This window comes from Hipposideros armiger, unplaced genomic scaffold (genome assembly GCF_001890085.2).
Source record: "Hipposideros armiger isolate ML-2016 unplaced genomic scaffold, ASM189008v1 scaffold_4, whole genome shotgun sequence".
Taxonomy (NCBI): domain Eukaryota; kingdom Metazoa; phylum Chordata; class Mammalia; order Chiroptera; family Hipposideridae; genus Hipposideros; species Hipposideros armiger.
In genome coordinates this window covers 4,582,845-4,602,285 of record NW_017731354.1, presented here as the reverse complement: position 1 = coordinate 4,602,285, position 19,441 = coordinate 4,582,845, and the positions used below count along the sequence as shown (strand labels likewise).

Genomic DNA, 19,441 nt, shown 5'->3' with positions numbered 1-19,441 from the left:
TCAGGCACTGTTCTAGGCACTGTGGATAGGTCAGTGAACAAATCAGACAAGAATCCCACCCTTATAGAACCTGACATTCTAGTGGACAACACAAGCAGTAAAGTGGCACGTAAGTAAATGATACAGCATGACAGACGGGAATGAGTACTATGGGGAAAATGGAGGAGCTACAGGAACTCCGAAGCTGGAATGGCATCAGGCTGCAATTTTAAAAGGGGGTCATTAGGGTCGGGCTCACTGGGAAGTCGCCGTCCATGGGAGCAATTCCTGGAAGCAGGTGAGAGAGTGAGCACTGCGTATTAGAAGGGAGGGCACGCCAGGCGAGGTGGTGGCCAGTGCCAGCGCCCTGGCACGAGCACACGGCGAGGCCAGAGTGGACGGAGGGAGGATGAGGGGAGTGGAGAGCTCAGGGAGATGGGTGGGGAGGCCACAGGGGTGAGGCTGGAGAGCCCCGCTGGCCACTGGGACACCCCTGGCTTCCACTGAGACTGATGGGGTCCTCTGAGTGGTTGTGAGCAGAGTGACAGGACCTGGCTCATGTTACAAAGGTCACTCACAATGGCTGCTGTCCCAAGGACAGACCACAGGGACAGCGTGGGGAGCCTTTCCACCCCACGGCGACCTTCCAAGGGCCTGCGCTTTCTTCTGAGAGCTCTATGGTCTCAGGTTTTCCATTTAAGTCTTTAATTCATTTTGAGTTTATTCTTGTATATGGTGTAAGAAAGTGGTCTAGTTTCAAATTTTTGCATGTTATCTGTCCAGTCTTCCCGACATCATTTATTGAAGAGACTGTCTTTACCCCATTGTATATTCTTGCCTCCTTGTTGTATAGTTTGATATCAGGTAGCATACCTCCAACTTAGCAATAGACGATTTGATAACGAAGATGTGGCACATATGTACAATGGAATATTACTCGGCCATAGAAAAGAATGAAATCTTGCCATCTGCAACAACATAGATGGACCTAGAGGGTATTATTCTGAGTGCAATAAGTCAGGCTGAGAAAGACAAACACCATATGATTTCACTTATATGTGGAATCTGAAAAACAAAATGAACATACAAAACAAAAATAAAATCATACATACAGAGAACTAATGGTTGCCACCAGATCGGAGGGGGGTTGGGAGGATGGGTGAGAAAGGGGAAGGGATTAAGAAATACAAATCGGTAGTTAAAAATCGTCTCGGGGATGTGAAGTACAGCATAGGGAATACAGTCAGTAACATTGTAATAATTGTGTATGGTGTCAGATGGGTACTAGATTTACTGGGGTGATCACCTTGTAAGTTATATAATTGTCTAAACACTATGCTGTACATCTGAAACTAATATAATATCGTATGTCACCTGTAATTGGAAAATAAAAAAATATTTTTAAAAAACATAAGCTTCACCATGACAACCCATCACCTTAAAAAAAAGACAAGGCAGCGGTTTAGGATCTGTAGGAGAGCTACAGAGGAGATCAAGAAGCTCAGCTGAATAGCCCTTTGTGTCAACTTAGAACAACTTCCTTGTCCTCCAAGAACTTAGAATCTGCTAAGATGGGCCGGTACCCAAGAGCCAGTCCATTCACAGTGCCTGTGATAAGAGACACTGACACCACATGATCTAGGAGTCAAGCGAAAACAAGGGTCAGGGTGGGCCAGGTAAGGGGGCTCTTCATACAGGATGAGGTCCATAAACAACATTCAAAATCCTCTTAAGACACCCCTAAAACCCATGTAAAAGACTCAGTGTATTTGGTATAATAGTGGAAACAAGTATTTCTCATGCTTGCATTAAAAAGCAACCACACTCATTTCACAGACACCTGTTTTTAGCAGAAGCGTGTACATACCCTGCTCTTGGCAAGGAAACGCTCTTGGCAGTAGATGTCTACAAATGCCAAAACTCATATCTAGAAATTTAAAACATTCATTAGCAGTAAAGTCCTCACCCAAACTTTTTTCAAAAATTAATGAAGCAAATCCCTATTTTGGTAAGAAAGTGGCAAATCGGGAATGAACAATTAGCACGCACATAAGTAAATAGGTGGAAGCGCTCAGGACCCCTGGCAAGTGGCGACCATGTGACACAGCCCAGGTTTGCAGCCTTGCGAACGGTTTTTGTTCTCACAAAGCGAGCGGCAGTGTCTCGTGCTCCCTGTCTAAGGATCAGAGACCCAAGGGCCGCCTGGGCCTTGAAACAGCAGCAGAGTAAATACTGTTTCAAGACCCCATGCTCTGCAACCCATGAGGACACAGCTTGTCATAACATGGTTTGAAAAAAAAAACCTTTCTTTTTCTGCCATACTGTTAACGTTGTGACAGGGTAGGTGGGGACATGGGGTGGCAGAGGAAGTGAATACAGAGAAAGGGTGACTTCTCCTCTGTGCATTTCTCTATCATGTGCATTTTATAAATAAGAATTCTATTAATGTAATGCTTAAGGCAAAAAATAAATATTCCCCTACCTAAATATCTGGGGGGTTTCCGGGAGGATGAAAAACAGCTGGTCCCCATGTTCTGAGAAGGAACCCAACCACCCAAAGGTGACGCTGGAAGTCTCCCCGCGGGATTCTTTTCCAGGGTTAACAGCCAACAACTGGGTAGTTTTGCCCAAGTTACTATATGCTTCGAAAGGATTAGGGGTTACAGTGCATGAATCCTCGGGGGGCTTGTAGCTGCTGGCAATGGCATGGGGCTCATTTTAATGCCAATACTTACACCTGCTTTCTTTAGAAGGCTACATACGAATGAGGGAAGGCAGAGATCAGCAGCAGGAAGCCTTGTGTGCTGAGACAACAATACAGAGACGACATGGGAAGGGGGAATCTTGCCGCGTGTGCAGGGCACGTGTCCCACCCTTTCCCCCAAGCCTGTGAAGGGAGAAGCGGACTGGCTGGCATTTGCTAGCCTTAAATGGTACAGATTGCTGAAATACACAACAGAGCATTCTAAACAGCAAACCAGGGGAAAGAGAATCTCATTAAACTCAAAACGAGAAGGACACTCTAAGACCATCAATCTTGCAGGCTGGGGTACGGAAATGTAGAGTGACATCCCCAAAGGAGATACTGAATAAAACAAAAAGAAAAACGGTGGTGACATATTGACTAAACCTCATGTGCTGCCTATCTCCCATTTGTTCTTTCAGATGTACTGTCACCCCGCCACACACACACCCAACATGCTCTGCGCTCCACAAGACTGACTAACCGAACAGCCGAAGGGCTCCCTGGCGCTCTGGCTTCGTGGGGGCCAATGGAAGCCTCAGCAGGGGTTCGCAGAAAGGAAGGGNCTACTAGTTCACAGATATTGTGTTTAATTGCGAGGGTACAGACTAAACGCATCATAGTTACTGGGAGGGTGGAGGGTAAACAGGAGCCCTTATTGGTGGTAGGGGGCCAAGGTGACTTTAAGTTATCTGCAATATTTTCATTTGTTTCAAGGAGTAAATATTGATGCATCACTTAAGTAACTTAGATAATACCAAAAATTAAAGTTAAAAAAAATTAACAGTGAAGCCCTAAGAAGGACTGAGAGAAGTGAGAAAAGCAAGTGTCTTCAGTTCATTACATGGAAGCTGTCCATCCACATGGGGCTGTCCTCCTTTGTAAAAGCATCCTCTCTGTGACCTAGCAGGGCTCAGGGCTCCCGGGGCCTATGTCCCCGTCCCTCACCGGGACCAAAGGTGGAGACCTCGTGAACAAGACTCAAAGCCTAAGATCCCTTGTGGGAGGAAATTCCCAAAGAAAATACACATGCCGCGTAAAGAAGTCTGTCGGCTTCTTCACTAAATTGTTACATCCACATACAGCACTTGAGCGGCCAAAATGAAGTCCCCTAATGTGGTCTCCTGGTACTAATCTGGAAAACCAATACACAGTGGCAATAACTCTACAGTTTCTTATTGTGGAGGTCTGCAGTCAGCAGGGCTTTTCTCAAGAAGCACAACTGGGTGAAGGGCAGGCGACCAGGAAGCAGGCCCTCCTCCGAAATGTCTGGAAATACATGTCCTCTTTAACTGCCCAGAATTCATCGCACTTTCATGAAGAAGCTATAAACATACACCATCATAAAAACACACTTAGACACCCAACAAAATCAATGCCATATTATTTTAGTTTATTATTCCTTGTAGAGTTCACACTGGTCTTCCTGCTTTGATATTTATTTATACCAAAGAAGCAAAAGAACATGAATGCCACACTTGGGATAACGCTAATGCCAGGATTGAGTGGAATACATACAGCCTCTGCCTTAATTTTAAAAACTGAAGCAGTCTTTAGAAATAAACCTCACATAACGTAAGACAAAGCTGAAGGTCACTGTATTATTCATTTAGGAAGGCGCTGATAGGGATTAGAATTAAGGTTCATGAGATCTGAAGAACTCTTAGCTGGCGTAAATGGCTTCTTCCTTCCTAAAGGCGTGATGTGGGGCTGGCGGGGGGAGCGGGAATAAATACTGTAAGAAAGAGTGTGCTTCCCTCCCCGGGTTCTGCTGTCTCTCTTTAGAACCTCTAAGCTCTTTATTCAAGCGGTCCTCGGCTATTCACAACTTTGCTGCTCTTATGAAAAATTAATGATTGCTTTCTCTTCACAGAAAAGTGCCTTATTTTGCAGATTAACAAAGAGGGCTCAGTGCACAAGTGAGTCCCTCAGCGGGAGAAGGGTCTCTCGCACCAGCCCGTTTATGGCTGGGGGAAAACACCCTGTGTTCAAGGATAGCAAGTAAACACGATATGCAGCCTGGTACAGATGGGAGAGCAAGGGCTGCGTCCTTCATAAAGGGTCGTGCCACCGACAACAGCCTGGCTGACCCCACGCCGGCCGCCGTGCACACTGCACCGAGGAGCACGCTGGGTTTGCAGCTATTGTTCGGCAGGCGGGTTTTCTGCTAGGGGGCTCATAGGTGAGAGTGGTTACCCCATGTGCAGCAGCAAGAACAAAACAGAGAGGATGCTTTTAGTTAAGCTGCCAGTGCGCAGAAAACACTTGGAAAGCATCACCGCTCGGCATTGCATCCTTCTTGAATGGAGGAACTGGGGGGGGGGGGGGGGGGTAGGCCTGTTGCAAAATGCTTTCCCGGAGGTAAGGGGAGCATGTAAATGGCAAAAATAAAATATTTGGAGCTCATATCCTGTCATATGTCTACATCAGTCTTCATTTTACTCTCCAGTTGTTGTCGTCAAAGGAATCTCTGGTGAAATTCCAGTGTCATCATTGAAAAGCCCGACATGTTTACATCGTATGTCCCCTACAGCTGGAGTAACTGACGCATAGGCAGGGTATGTCAACTACTGGTCAGTTAGTGGGGGGCCGGGTCTCAAGCTCAACCCTTTTCACTCTAAACCCACCGCTCTGTGGTAAGCTGGTGGGAGGGCGTCAGTTTGCACTAATCCAGGCTTTGAGCCAGCCGGGATTGTGGGAGGGACAGGCACAAAGGGTGTGATAAGAACAAAGGGTCCCACAACCTGACTCTAAACACAGACCAATGAGTGAATCCACCCAATACACATCTGCGGCTCCCTGCTGGGCCAGCCTGGGGCTCGTGCACTACTGGGCAAGGAGGAGCCACCAAACCTTCACACAGGTAGCTATCCAATTACACCTGTGAAGGGCCAGCTTGGGAGATGTGATTCAAGGTTGGATCTTTCAGGTTTTAGTTTCCAAACGATTGATTTCTAAGTGTTTAGAGTAGGCATGCACTGAACTTGCAGGGTTGAAACTGTGTCATGGGACCTATAAAAAAGATAGTTCTGTATTGATCAGGTTCTCTCAGCAGTGTTCGTATTTGCCCATTTTTTGGTATCGCTAAAGGCATATAAAATGACAATTAGAGATACTAGCCACTCTTTAATGTGAATATACTTTTCAGAGAGCAGTAAGTCACAATGTTTTCCCTCATTTATGAGAATCTTAAAATGTTTGAGTGACAATGACTACCAGTATCTGCAGTATGCTTTCTGCCAACCATTGTTCTAGAATGTTCTGACATGTTACGACTCATTTAATCTTCACACCTGTGCCACAAGTGGAACTACTATTGTCCCAATTTCCAGATGAGTAAACCTAGAAAGGAAGAATGAAAGTGGCTTCCCTAAGGCTGTTAGCAGCTGGCAGAGTTGGCAGACTGGCTCTGGACGGCTATGGTTTCTGTCTGAAGAGAGGTGTTATTTAAAATAATTTTTTAACATTTGAAATCATTTTCAGCATAATTATAGCTAACAGATCCAAATAACTACAACGATCCAAGAAAAAAACACCTGCATAAACATATACAATAAGGCAAAATCAATTTGTGCTTTAAGATCTATTACAAGGATTTTACCACTCTCAACATTTTATTATTAGATATCAAAAAGTCATTACCACAACAACACAACATAAAAAAGAGCTTTGCTCCTTAAAGAACATGCTATAAATATGCACAAATATTTTTATCCCAGAAATGACAATCAGCCAATAAATCACCAAGTCGGATCAATCAGTTTTTGTCTCTTTTCCTAGAACTTAACACATGAAGATGCAGGGAGATTTGTAATCAGTTCAATGAGAGAAGCCTGTTAAATCCACCATTAGAATCTAAGGTTTGAAACTTTCGCATGACAAAATAAATCATAAAAGGTTAAAAGACAGGCTATAAAGGGGGAATAAATATTTGCAACATATCTAGCAAACAAAAGATTATTAACCAGAAATTATAAATAACTCCTACACATCAGTAAGATAAATAATTCAAGAGAAAAAAAAGCATAAATGACATAATCACGGACTTCATAGAAAAGGAAATCTGAGGGGCCAATAAACATGGAAGGATGTTGAACCTCACTAGTAATCAGGGGAACACAAAATGAAGCCACAATGAGCTACCAGTTTCAGATGGGCAAAACTGCAAAGTGGGCCAACTTCAGATGATGGCATAAGTGCGAGAAAAATGAATGTTTTCATACGCTGAGAAGTATGAGTATAGCGAGAGTATAAATGGCACGGCCAACCTGGAGTATTTTAGAAGTACCTAGTGAAAGGGAAAATGAGCGAATCCTAGGATCTTTAAATTGTCTGTCCCAGAGAAACACTGGCACAGGTGCACTAGGTAATACGTCCAAGGACGGTCACTGGAGCACCACCTGAAACGAACTGGACACAACTACAATATCCATCTGCAAGGGAATGGGTGGCTAAACTGTGCTATGTTCATATAATAGTTAGGGACGCTAACCTAGGTTTAAATGTAGCTCGAAAACAATGATAAGTGAGAAAAACTGCAGGGCAAAATACAGTACGATATTATTTACATAAATGTCAAAAAGCCCACACAAATAATATTGTATGTTTCCGAGGATAGAAAATGGCTGGAAGGATAGTCACCAAGTTCAGAGCAGTGTTTACTTCTGAGGTAAGGGGGCTGTGGCTGGAGCGATACGCAAAGGGAGACTTAACTCAATAAGGTGCTTTCATTTCTCAAGAGAGAATTCACTTGTAGCATTTCTATCATTCAAAATATATTATGTACATAGAAAAAAGACTGAATCAAAGGTGCCAGTGATTAATTCCAGGTGGTGGGAATATGTCTGGTAGCTCTTTTCTCTGTATTTACAAAAAAAAATTTTTTTTCAATTTTCCAAAGTAAAAAATATATAATTTAAAAATCAGCCGAGCTGTAACTTGTGATTTTCAGCTGAACCTGTCATGTCACACTCTACCTCTTCCTATTAGCTTCTCTTTATTTTCTTCTTACACAATTATGCTCTGAAATAAGGACAAATTAGTGTCAGAACACTGTGATCTCTGCTTCTTTCAACAAAAAGGAACATAATGTATTTAGACAACATGCTTTTTTGTTTGTTTAAAAGAGCTCTGAAATCAGAGGGGCCAGTGTTTCCTCGTGTGAATGGCATTACTATTGAGGATATCAAGTTCATGGGCTGCAGCTTTCATGGAGCCCCCCAAAGATGGAGCCCCTTTGATTTAAGTAACAGCTGCAACTAAGAGTTAAATAACTGCCACTTGACCGGTCATATCTGACTACATATAGTGTGGTGGTTTGGGGCCCAGCGGACCAGTAGAGCAACAGTATGCTCATATTTAAATTTAAATGAATCAAAAGTAAATACAATTAAAATTCAGTTCCTCAGTAGCACTAGCCACATTTCAAATGCTCAGTAGTCACACGTGGCCCCCATATTAGACAGCTCAGGTATGGACCATGTCCTTCATCACAGGAAGTTCTTCTGGACAGCACTGGTTTACAAGCATGAATTCTAGAGACAAACGCCCTCGGTTTGGTGCCAAGTCTACCACTATGAATTACCTGGCCGGAAGCAAATCTCTTAATCTACGTGTGCCTCTGGCCTCATCTCTAAACTGAGGAAACTCATCAACCCCTCCTCACTGGATTGTTGTAAGGATTAAATGACTTAATATACATAAAGCTTATCCTAACATAATAGACTTCATATTAATAGCAAGCTATTATGTTTTTTTTAGCTGCCATATTGACGGAAATTGAAGAAAACGTCACATGGGTCTCATCATCTCACTTCCAAAACATGGCAGAGGAAGAAGTGATGTGCTGGTCAGTGGGAGAAGACCCTTGTGGACACGACAGTCAGTGTGGCTCTGAATGTTTATGTAACACTGGGTCATAGTTTGACGGCTTTTTCCGTTCAAATTCAGAAGTGTTTCATTCATTCATTCATTCATTCATTCAACACACGCTTACTGAGTGCCTACTACGTATCAGGCACTGTTCTAGGCACTGTGGATAGGTCAGTGAACAAATCAGACAAGAATCCCACCCTTATAGAACCTGACATTCTAGTGGACAACACAAGCAGTAAAGTGGCACGTAAGTAAATGATACAGCATGACAGACGGGAATGAGTACTATGGGGAAAATGGAGGAGCTACAGGAACTCCGAAGCTGGAATGGCATCAGGCTGCAATTTTAAAAGGGGGTCATTAGGGTCGGGCTCACTGGGAAGTCGCCGTCCATGGGAGCAATTCCTGGAAGCAGGTGAGAGAGTGAGCACTGCGTATTAGAAGGGAGGGCACGCCAGGCGAGGTGGTGGCCAGTGCCAGCGCCCTGGCACGAGCACACGGCGAGGCCAGAGTGGACGGAGGGAGGATGAGGGGAGTGGAGAGCTCAGGGAGATGGGTGGGGAGGCCACAGGGGTGAGGCTGGAGAGCCCCGCTGGCCACTGGGACACCCCTGGCTTCCACTGAGACTGATGGGGTCCTCTGAGTGGTTGTGAGCAGAGTGACAGGACCTGGCTCATGTTACAAAGGTCACTCACAATGGCTGCTGTCCCAAGGACAGACCACAGGGACAGCGTGGGGAGCCTTTCCACCCCACGGCGACCTTCCAAGGGCCTGCGCTTTCTTCTGAGAGCTCTATGGTCTCAGGTTTTCCATTTAAGTCTTTAATTCATTTTGAGTTTATTCTTGTATATGGTGTAAGAAAGTGGTCTAGTTTCAAATTTTTGCATGTTATCTGTCCAGTCTTCCCGACATCATTTATTGAAGAGACTGTCTTTACCCCATTGTATATTCTTGCCTCCTTGTTGTATAGTTTGATATCAGGTAGCATACCTCCAACTTAGCAATAGACGATTTGATAACGAAGATGTGGCACATATGTACAATGGAATATTACTCGGCCATAGAAAAGAATGAAATCTTGCCATCTGCAACAACATAGATGGACCTAGAGGGTATTATTCTGAGTGCAATAAGTCAGGCTGAGAAAGACAAACACCATATGATTTCACTTATATGTGGAATCTGAAAAACAAAATGAACATACAAAACAAAAATAAAATCATACATACAGAGAACTAATGGTTGCCACCAGATCGGAGGGGGGTTGGGAGGATGGGTGAGAAAGGGGAAGGGATTAAGAAATACAAATCGGTAGTTAAAAATCGTCTCGGGGATGTGAAGTACAGCATAGGGAATACAGTCAGTAACATTGTAATAATTGTGTATGGTGTCAGATGGGTACTAGATTTACTGGGGTGATCACCTTGTAAGTTATATAATTGTCTAAACACTATGCTGTACATCTGAAACTAATATAATATCGTATGTCACCTGTAATTGGAAAATAAAAAAATATTTTTAAAAAACATAAGCTTCACCATGACAACCCATCACCTTAAAAAAAAGACAAGGCAGCGGTTTAGGATCTGTAGGAGAGCTACAGAGGAGATCAAGAAGCTCAGCTGAATAGCCCTTTGTGTCAACTTAGAACAACTTCCTTGTCCTCCAAGAACTTAGAATCTGCTAAGATGGGCCGGTACCCAAGAGCCAGTCCATTCACAGTGCCTGTGATAAGAGACACTGACACCACATGATCTAGGAGTCAAGCGAAAACAAGGGTCAGNTAATCTGCTCCTAGCAGCAGTGTATATGGAACACTACTTAGGGACGAAAGGGGCGAAAGAAGAAAACAAGGAAGGGAGGTTTATCACATTTGAAAACCTAAAAACTAAACCTCATTGCTCACCAGGAAGAACAGATTTCATATTTAAAGTTAGTGAGATCTAACTCCTAACTGGGACCACGGCATCGCCAACCCTGGGTTCAGCAGGGCCCTTTTGGAGGAGCGACGCTACAGGAGAGAGTTGACAGGGCTTTACAGCGGGGCAGGGGGTGCGGTGAGGGGTGGGGGGGTACGTGGAGACAGAAAATAATCCCACCTAATCAACTTACCTCTACCACACTACATTTTCATATCCCGAAATCTGATGTAATAGCTACCTGAGAGTCTCATGTTGAGGTCAATATGTATCTGTGCAAGGTATATCGGTTTTCTAATAGATAGCACTCTGCAAATCTAGGCTATTGTGTATTGCCAATTGTCAAATACACTGCCAAATTCTAGCCAACTATACACACCTGTATGGCTCCTCATGGTCTTTTCAATGCTTGAGGTTTATGAATTCGATGGTTTCCCTAATGGGATTAACCTGATGCTTTTCTTAAACATGTAACCTTGAGCCCGCCCCACAAAATAATGCTTTGATTAGAGCAACGCACATAATAAAGGTTATCCCAGCTTCTAAGATGTCGTTCACAAAAGAGAACTACTTTGGAAATAGCTGTATTATGTAGAGAAGAAAAGATTTCTGCTTCTAATTATGGATGATTTATTGATGAATTCAAATCAGAGCCCATCTGAGAGGCACTTCTGCGGCCATCCTCACGTGTGGCTTGCAAAGTGAAGGGAGAGAGGAGAATGCCTTGGCGGTAACAATGGCTGTCACATGGATTTTAATACTGTTGAAAGGAAATTCTCTTTTAGGCATTCAAGAAAACTGTATTAAAATACATTTATTGAAGTTTGGGAGTGAGAGAATCCCAAAACCATAAAGGTTAAAAAATCATAATCCTAACCAAAATCAATAATCATCATGTTGACATATACTGTACCAGCTACCCTTCTATAAATAGTTTATAGGAATTTTATGATTTCTGTACATACAGCCTATAATTTTCATTGTGTTTTCTTCCCACTTAATATCAAGCGACTTTTAAAGGCAATCATTGGGAAATCGTCTCAAGTACATGGGAAACTATGTCTCAGTTGAAATAATTCAGTGGACCATGGAAACATCAGGAAGAGGCCCCAATTTTCCTCATCTCTTTCATCAAAATCAAGCCTTCTCATTTAGAAGAAGTGGAAATATTACCAAACTATTTAGGCCTCTATTTATCTTCTAGCTACAGAAATGGAGCCCCATTAGTAACAACGTCAGGGGGAACAAAAGGAAACGTTAGTTGTTCAAGTTTGCAGTGGGGCCGTTTCTTCAGCTTCCCGAAGCCCATCTGTCCACCAGCTCCATGCTTCAGGCTTCAAACGGACCTCTCTGAGCAATGGCAGAGGTTTTGCCAAGTGACTAGGCTATAAACGCCCTTTCAGCTGCACAGTGAGACATACGATCTGAAGAAAGGTGGTTCAAAATAGGCGAGTGAGTGTCTCAAGGATACATGAGAGCCCCTGTGAACGGCCTCCTCCTCAGCGCTCACTGGTCACTCTTTGTTCCCCCCACAGGTAATGGCTGCACGCTGTTTTCACGCCCCGGAATGCCAGCGAAGTGCTGTGAGGCTGTTTCCATGTTCCAGAGAGCCCACCTTCAGCTTGTGGGCCAGGCCGAGGGTGTGCCTACATTCTACACGCCCCTTCTGTAGGGGTGCTCTCAGCATCGTGGGCGATTCGCATGGGAAAGCATTCTATTTAAGGAACTACTGTCCCAGCATAATACAAAACCCACTTATAAAGATGCAAGAGACGGGAAAGCTCTGTTATGTTGACACAGCACAATGTCAGGGGCCCCCTTCTCTGTCGGCCACGGGGCTGGGGAGGGAATGCTCACTGAGGAGGGAAGGCATGTCCAAGTACTCACGCAGCGGCGGGGGCGGGAAGCCTGAGGCTCCTCCACAGGGATGTGCACACACACTCCTGAGCCCTGAGTGAGCTCTGCCGGCACCGACGCGGAGGAGGAGGGCGAGGAAGCCAGCGTGCAAGACCAATCTCTCCGCACCCTATTTTTGACCTTAAACACCGATATCAAATTCTTCTCTCAGCATGTTTTAAAACAAGATATCTTTAAAACAAGGGATATTGAAGGGACACATTAAAACTTAATTTTAAAACATTTCATAGACAAAAAACCAGCAAACCACTGTCAATGGACAAAATGTGTCAAAGCAACAGAATAATTATCTTCACCTTTCATTTTTTTACAGGTAGCCAGATTCACAGCCCTTGAAGTCACTTAAATTTAAAACTAGAAATGACAACATAAAATTTATAATGATGATTTTCTGATTAAATCCCAAGATAGAAATGAAAAAAAAAAAGTTTCGTGTTGTTAAAAAAGTAGGCAACTCCTGGGTTGTGAGGTATCCTTTTAAGGATGTTTCAGCAGGAAAAAGTCTGGCTTTTGTAACTGTGTGGCCCAGTCAGGTGGGGGTGGTTTAGCTTTAATATGACAGTGATAAAATTCATAATGAGAAGAATATGGCTACCACAAAATCAAATCTCTTCCTCAGCTATCTTCCATAGAGGGCAGGAAGTTTTGTCATTTTGTTTCACTGCTGTATCCGCAGTCCCCACAGCAAATACCTGTCACATAGTAGGTAGTCAGTGCACATTAGGTGACTGTATAAATCAATATAGAGAAAGGAGTGCAGGGCATGTTTGTGAAACCACCAATTGTGCGGACATTGTTCGGACATTGTTATAGAGATATGTAAACAGTCTTTGTTTTAAATTTGAGCATGAAGACTTTTAAGGGACTAGATCTACCAAAATCAAGGACGTGATTGCCTGAAGTTTTGTGCAGTGAGAGAAGGAAAGCCACTGGTGAAGAGCCAGGTGAGTCCCTGGTCACGCTCAAGATGGCACTGGAGCCAGCATGGGCGGGCGCACCTGGGGTTCTAATTCTGAGGCATGACTCCTGGGCATCCCAGGAGGGGACAGCAGCCATGCTCATCACGGTCTGGACAGCACGGCCAGATTCAGGCTAATCAGAACCACTGTGTGGCACGGACTGTCTCGGGCCTTACCCTCCCTGAGCCTTCGTTTGTAAAATGTAGGCAGCTGATAAGAATTAGGGTTCAACAATTAAGGTCTAAGACATTCCAACATTTAAGGTTCAAGACACTCCAGGATAAAGACCCAACATTCTGACCTTTATCTAAAAAGGCCAAATGGGGCATGGAGTATAGTGTGGGAGTGGAGTCAAGGGATTTGTAATAGATATGTATGATATTGGGGGGAAATGGGNGAACAGATGCCATGCTTAGAGGTACCTGATGCCACCCCTGCTACACTGGGGTACCGTTTAGAGGGGTCACGGATTAAGACACAGACACACAGTGTTAAATTCCAAACCAGAAACACAAATGTGCAGAACGCTCTCGCTAGTGTCAGGATAAACCTGAGCAGTGGTAGTGCTGTGGGAAAGTGGGCCACACAGTCCAGTGCCGCTGCATTGTGGGAAGGTCACTAGAAGGCTCTGGGCCTTAGTTTAGCCGTCTGTGAAACAGGGGTAACACTACCCGCCCTGCGCACCTCATAAAGGTGGTCATGAAGCTCAGGTGGTGTGTGCCTGGGGGAGGTCTGCTGTATAACACAAGACACAGCCTCCAGAGTCGGACTCAGGGGGTTGGAATTCCTGCTCCACACATTCCGGCAGGGCCCTGGGCAACCTACGTACCCTTGGTTTTCTCATCTGTGAATGAGATTCAAACAGCAATCATAAGTTTATTCCCATGATTAGCTGAAACAATGCACGTAGAGATTTAGCACGGTACTTGGTACTTATTCTGTGAGCTGGTAAAAGCAATTGGTAAAATATAGAGTGTTATATGGATGTTTAGGGCATTGAAAATAAACTCTTTGCTTTTGCTGTAACAGTCCTGAGCCCTCTGAGAGGGCTGCAGCCAGAGCATAAAAGGTTAATGGTTTGGGTATGTAAACGTGGGCTTACACTATTATTAAAACTTCGTTAGTGCATGTTGGGCTGCCATGAGGCCTAACATTTAGTTCCAGTTATTAGATTAAATATTTGCTTTGGATGGTATTTGAATTGCCAGGTTCTAGATTTTTCTGGTTGGTGAGGTCTCCTTTGTATTTTGTAAAGAGGCTAAATTTGGTTTGTTGACTACAGAATAAATGTACCATTTTTTCAAAGTACTTATATTAAAACCGTGGCTTACTAGAACCCTGTGCTTCTTGTCACGGAATTCGGAATAAACAGAAGCTTATTTGGTGAAGAAATCCTGAGTGGACGGGAGGGCATTATTCTGGGTATTTTTCATTATCAAATCCTCACGTTTCAGCATTCGGGTCTAAGGCGCGTGCCATTGTCTTCTCCCCATTCTTCACTCTCTACATAAATGACTGAGGACATGCTTCTAACTTACAGAGTTCGTTCACAAAGGTACATGTAATTTAATAGTCACATCAATATTAAGAATTATAAACTAAAAATTTATGAAAATTATAAACAAAATACACAAACATGACCACACCAACTTTTGTTCAAGTGTGCTTATCTACACTCTCCCCTCAGGCACACTGATGCCAAGGTTTGCACATAATATGAAAACAAGGCAGATGCATTTTGGGGAGGAGCGGGGGAAACCAAGACTAAAACAAAATCACACCTGAAACAAAATCTTACACATCTCAAAAGCATTCATTTTTAAAACGTAATAAGTTCATTAGGTTAAAAGTCTGGATGTCTGGATGTTTCTACCCCAAAACATTACTTTATGGGACTTCCATGTTTGTAATGCAATGACCACATGCCACTGTCCAAAATGCTGACCTGAACACACCACGGGAGGAAAGGCCATATTCTACCTTGTTCACAACATCTAGAGAATGAACTTGGCTGGCACTTGTAAGATAAAGCTCTCTGAGGGGTGGTACAGACAGGTCAAGCCATGAAGCTCGTGGTATAAAAAGAACGCTGATGGCCCAAAAGCGGGGTGGGACAGGGGCGAGCTAGTAAGAGTGCTGAGAATAAGAGTGCTGAGAAAGGAACACTCATAGCATGTCTCAAAAAAACGGGATTTAAAAAACAGTTGAACCTTAAATCTGCAAGATGACCAGGAAATACAATGACTTACAAATGAGCTCATTAGGTCATCAAGCCCTGTTAGGTCCCCAGCTGGGACAAGCAGGGCGTACAGCTGTACATTTATATCCACTAGCTCACTTTGCAGCGTCAGTTCACCTCTCAGTATGTTATCAATATCAGCTTTCAATAGGATATGCTGGTAAATTACATATGTCTACTTCTAGGCACCATCCTGTAACCTGGTACAAAACAGGCATTTTTCCTACGGTAAGAAAATGTGGATGGTGTGAAATTAGAAAAATAAATACCCCATCATTATGTTGTGACCATGTTTACGGCATGTGAATTTTACCTTCACTCGTAAGAGGTTAAATCCTAGATATTAAAAAGTAGTAAAGTATCAGTAACGCATTACCTTTCATTTCCCAAAACGGGAGTGCACAAAAGTGTCACTTATATGATTGCTGGCAGTTTCTTTTGCTTTCCTCTTTTCTCTGTGCATCTCTGTAACAATTTTTTTTTAAAGATTTTTATTGGGGAATTGGGGGAGGGGAACAGCAGAACTGGGGAATTGGGGGAAGGGGAACAGACAAGTTGCTGTCGTTTTGTTCTTCAGTCTAGTTGTGGAGGACGTTGCTTCACTCGCTCACGCTGGCTGCTGGCTACACATGGTAGCCCATGNCTAGATGCTACAAAGCTAATTAAGATTGACACATAAATAACCATAATCAACATGGTAAACATTATCATGGAACCTCAGCTTTTGGAGCATAGATAGAGAAGTGATTAATTCTGCCTGGGAGGGTTCTGGAAAGTTCCAGAAAGGTAGTGAGCTGGGTAGAAGAACAAGTACAGGTAAGGAATGGTGTGTCCAGAATGAAGGTGAGCTCAGAGGGGCTGACGTCACTGGAGCAAAGGGTCGCTGGAGGTGGGAACGTGCGCTAAGGACCAGTTATGAACTGTCTGAACCGCATTCTCTGGGGAAGCAGAAACCACTGCTGTGGGCTCTGGAAGACGGGTTGAAGAGGGGAAAGAACAGAAGCAAGAGAGCCCTTTGGTCTCACCAGGGGCTATGACAACAGCGAGCTTATGGGATTGAGAAGGAAGAGGCTTGAGAAACACTTAAATGAGGAGACGCAAGCGAGGGGTTGCTGCCCTGCTGGGTGTGGAGAGCAAACGCTGCTTCCAAGATGGTTCCGGCTCAGAGGAGTGGGTTGGGGGCAGTTTCCTACTAATCTAGAGAATTCACCAAGTAGCGCAGGTTTGGTGTGGATAAAGTGGCCCGCCCGCCCAGGTCCTTTCTTACCTTCAGGATGTACTGACACACACGTTTATACACTGGCATCTTGCTTCCATCACTGCTCCAGACAAAGAAAGGATGGAGATGTCCCAGCCTGGCTGCGATCATCTGATCTCCCTGCTGCTCGCGGGACTGTTCTACTTGCAGTGCGTGTGCCATGGCCTTAAACTGCTTCATTGTTGGGATGCTCCTAGGTTGGCAGTTAGGAAAACACAAGTCTGAAGAATTATAAATTGTAAAGAAGGGCTAAAAGCAAGCTGTTTCGATTCTCCCCACCCTAACCTGTTTCTCAATTAGGGTACAGATGCGACCTAGACCCACTTTTCTCGTCCGCTGCCAGACCCCCAGTAGAACCTCTGGGAGGTCGCTGGGCCTCAGGACCACCCTGGCCCTCTCCCTGGCCCATCTGCTGTGGGCCTTCTCCACTGCTTTCCCGACCCTGGTTTCTCTTGCCAGGTGCAATTCTGGAGGTGGCTGGGGCAAGCGTGGCTTCCCGATACATCCTGTTCATGCATCTGGCGCCGCCCCGGGCGACCGAGCCTCATTCTTGGTAGCATTTTGCCTTTGTTGTGAATAGTAAAGTTCTTCCAGTTGGATTTTTGTTAAGAAGCGTGGGGACCTGGGGTCTGATGACACCTTTAGACTTGGATTCTAAAAAGGTGTGCTTTTTTTTTTTTTCACTGTGCGCTTGGCTACACTTGTATTTTACCAGTGAATGGCTTTCATTTCTCAAATTCTCAGCCAGCACAAAAAGCTAAGGCCATGCAGTGAGTACTATCCGACAACGCTACTCATTTCTGGAAATACAACATGATGATGGCAGCTTCAGAGATGTTTTCCGGACACCAAACAGGAGCCCACACCTAGGGACACAAAGGGTGGGAAGTCCCTTCTTCACCTTTGCTCCCTTCTCGAGCAGGCATCTGTAATTTAGATATATAATATCTATCTATCTATCTACCTCTCTATCATATAATCAGGATTCTACTAGACCATGAGCCCTGTGAGGACAGAATTGGGCTCAAATTCATATCTTAATTCATATCAATTGGCACAGAAATGTCATATGGTCGGGGTCACGTAAAAGTTGGTTGAATTCATCTATGATACGTATGGCAAGAGGACTCCCAGGAGAGGGGAGTGATCCTCTCAGCCAAGTGACACTGCTCTGCCTCTGGGGGCGCCAGAGTCGGTAACTGTTACGATACGATATGAACATTTCAGATGAATGGAGAAACTAGACTCCTGGGTAAGCAAGGTCGTCATCAAACCAAGTGTCTCAGAGATTTTTTTAAGTCAGCATCATGCTAAATAAGCAATAAATTATGAAGGCTGAGCATGTGAATAACACTTAATATTGCCATAAACTCTGACAAAGTTAACCTGACACACATATAATGGCGTGCTTAATCATTATTACACAGCATTGTAACCAGACATTAATAATGCACAGTCCACATCATTGACTGTGAGAGTCTTTGCTTGCGCTCAGCCAAATACCTGCTCGGCACTTTCCTCTCGCGGTTATTACTTCTCCATGCCGGCTGTACCCATCAGTGGTGGTGGGCTTCTCTGATGCTATGAATAATGTAATCCTCCATGCACAGACACAGAAACCCTTACTAAAGGCATGCAGGTAAGGCTCCCTGCTCTCCCTCTGCCACCTCACACACCGGAAGCGGAAGCATGTGGGCACCCATGGCCCCAGCGACTCCCAACTCTGAGAGCTGCATCTCTGCCTGAAGGATTTTCTGAAACTAAAGAAACCCAAGAAAGCCTCTATCACCCAAAGGAGCACACTGCAATTGAGGGGAAATTAACGCCCCCCCCCCAGGAGCTCTCTCAGTCACTGCAGGGAGCTGGTGGATGAAGTCCTAGTCTCTTACCCGCAGGCCAAGGGGCAGCAACGCTGAGGCTGTATTCCGCACTAAGTCCAAGGGTTCCCCAGTGGGCTGCCACCTGGTGAGTGACTTACGAACGCACCCTGACAGTCTTTGCCTCACCTCCACTCTCCCACCAGGGCTTCGTGGACTCGCCTCCCAAGTAAACCACTCGCACTTGAATCCTAGTCTGCTGGTTAGCTTCTGTGAAAACCCAGAGTAAGACACTGCTCCCGTGATGGGGCTGAAGGTCTACACATTCATTCCCTTCTACCTCCAGGGCCTTCTGACTCTACACACATGGCCAGTCATGTCCAGGTTCCCAGGGTACCAGCCAGTTACAGGTAGCAGAGCTGTCATAGAAGCCAATGCGGCTCCAGAGAGCAGCTCGGTCACCATGTCATGGGTCCCCAGAAGAAGAAAGAACCTGTGATCATTAGAACAATGGAGAATGTTCCCTGGACTCCTCACAAGCTGGAAGATGGTGGAGGGCGAGAGTCCACCTGGCTCAAGAGGAGAGAGGAAAAGAGGCAGAGTGTGGGGCTGAGTCCCGCTGCTCAGAAAAAGCTGTTCAGGTGCCTGATCTGAAACAATGATGTGGACCAAGGGTCTCTGGGCAACAGGCCTCTGGACACCTTGACATCTCGACCAACTCCCAGCTCATTCTTGT

The 19,441-nt window shown here is 44.7% G+C and overlaps 1 protein-coding gene across 5 annotated transcripts in view; it reads right to left on the bottom strand.

Moving 5' to 3' along the window:
* The window catches only part of CUNH16orf78 (chromosome unknown C16orf78 homolog), a 74,945-nt gene extending 57,830 nt beyond the window's left edge, over nt 1-17,115 (bottom strand). For all 5 annotated transcript variants that reach the window (XR_002124103.1, XM_019643347.1, XM_019643341.1 and 2 more), the window contains exon 1: nt 16,898-17,115. The gene's annotated coding sequence lies outside the window, so the exon portion shown is untranslated. The remainder of the gene's footprint in view (nt 1-16,897) is intronic.
* Nucleotides 17,116-19,441: the final 2,326 nt, after the last annotated feature.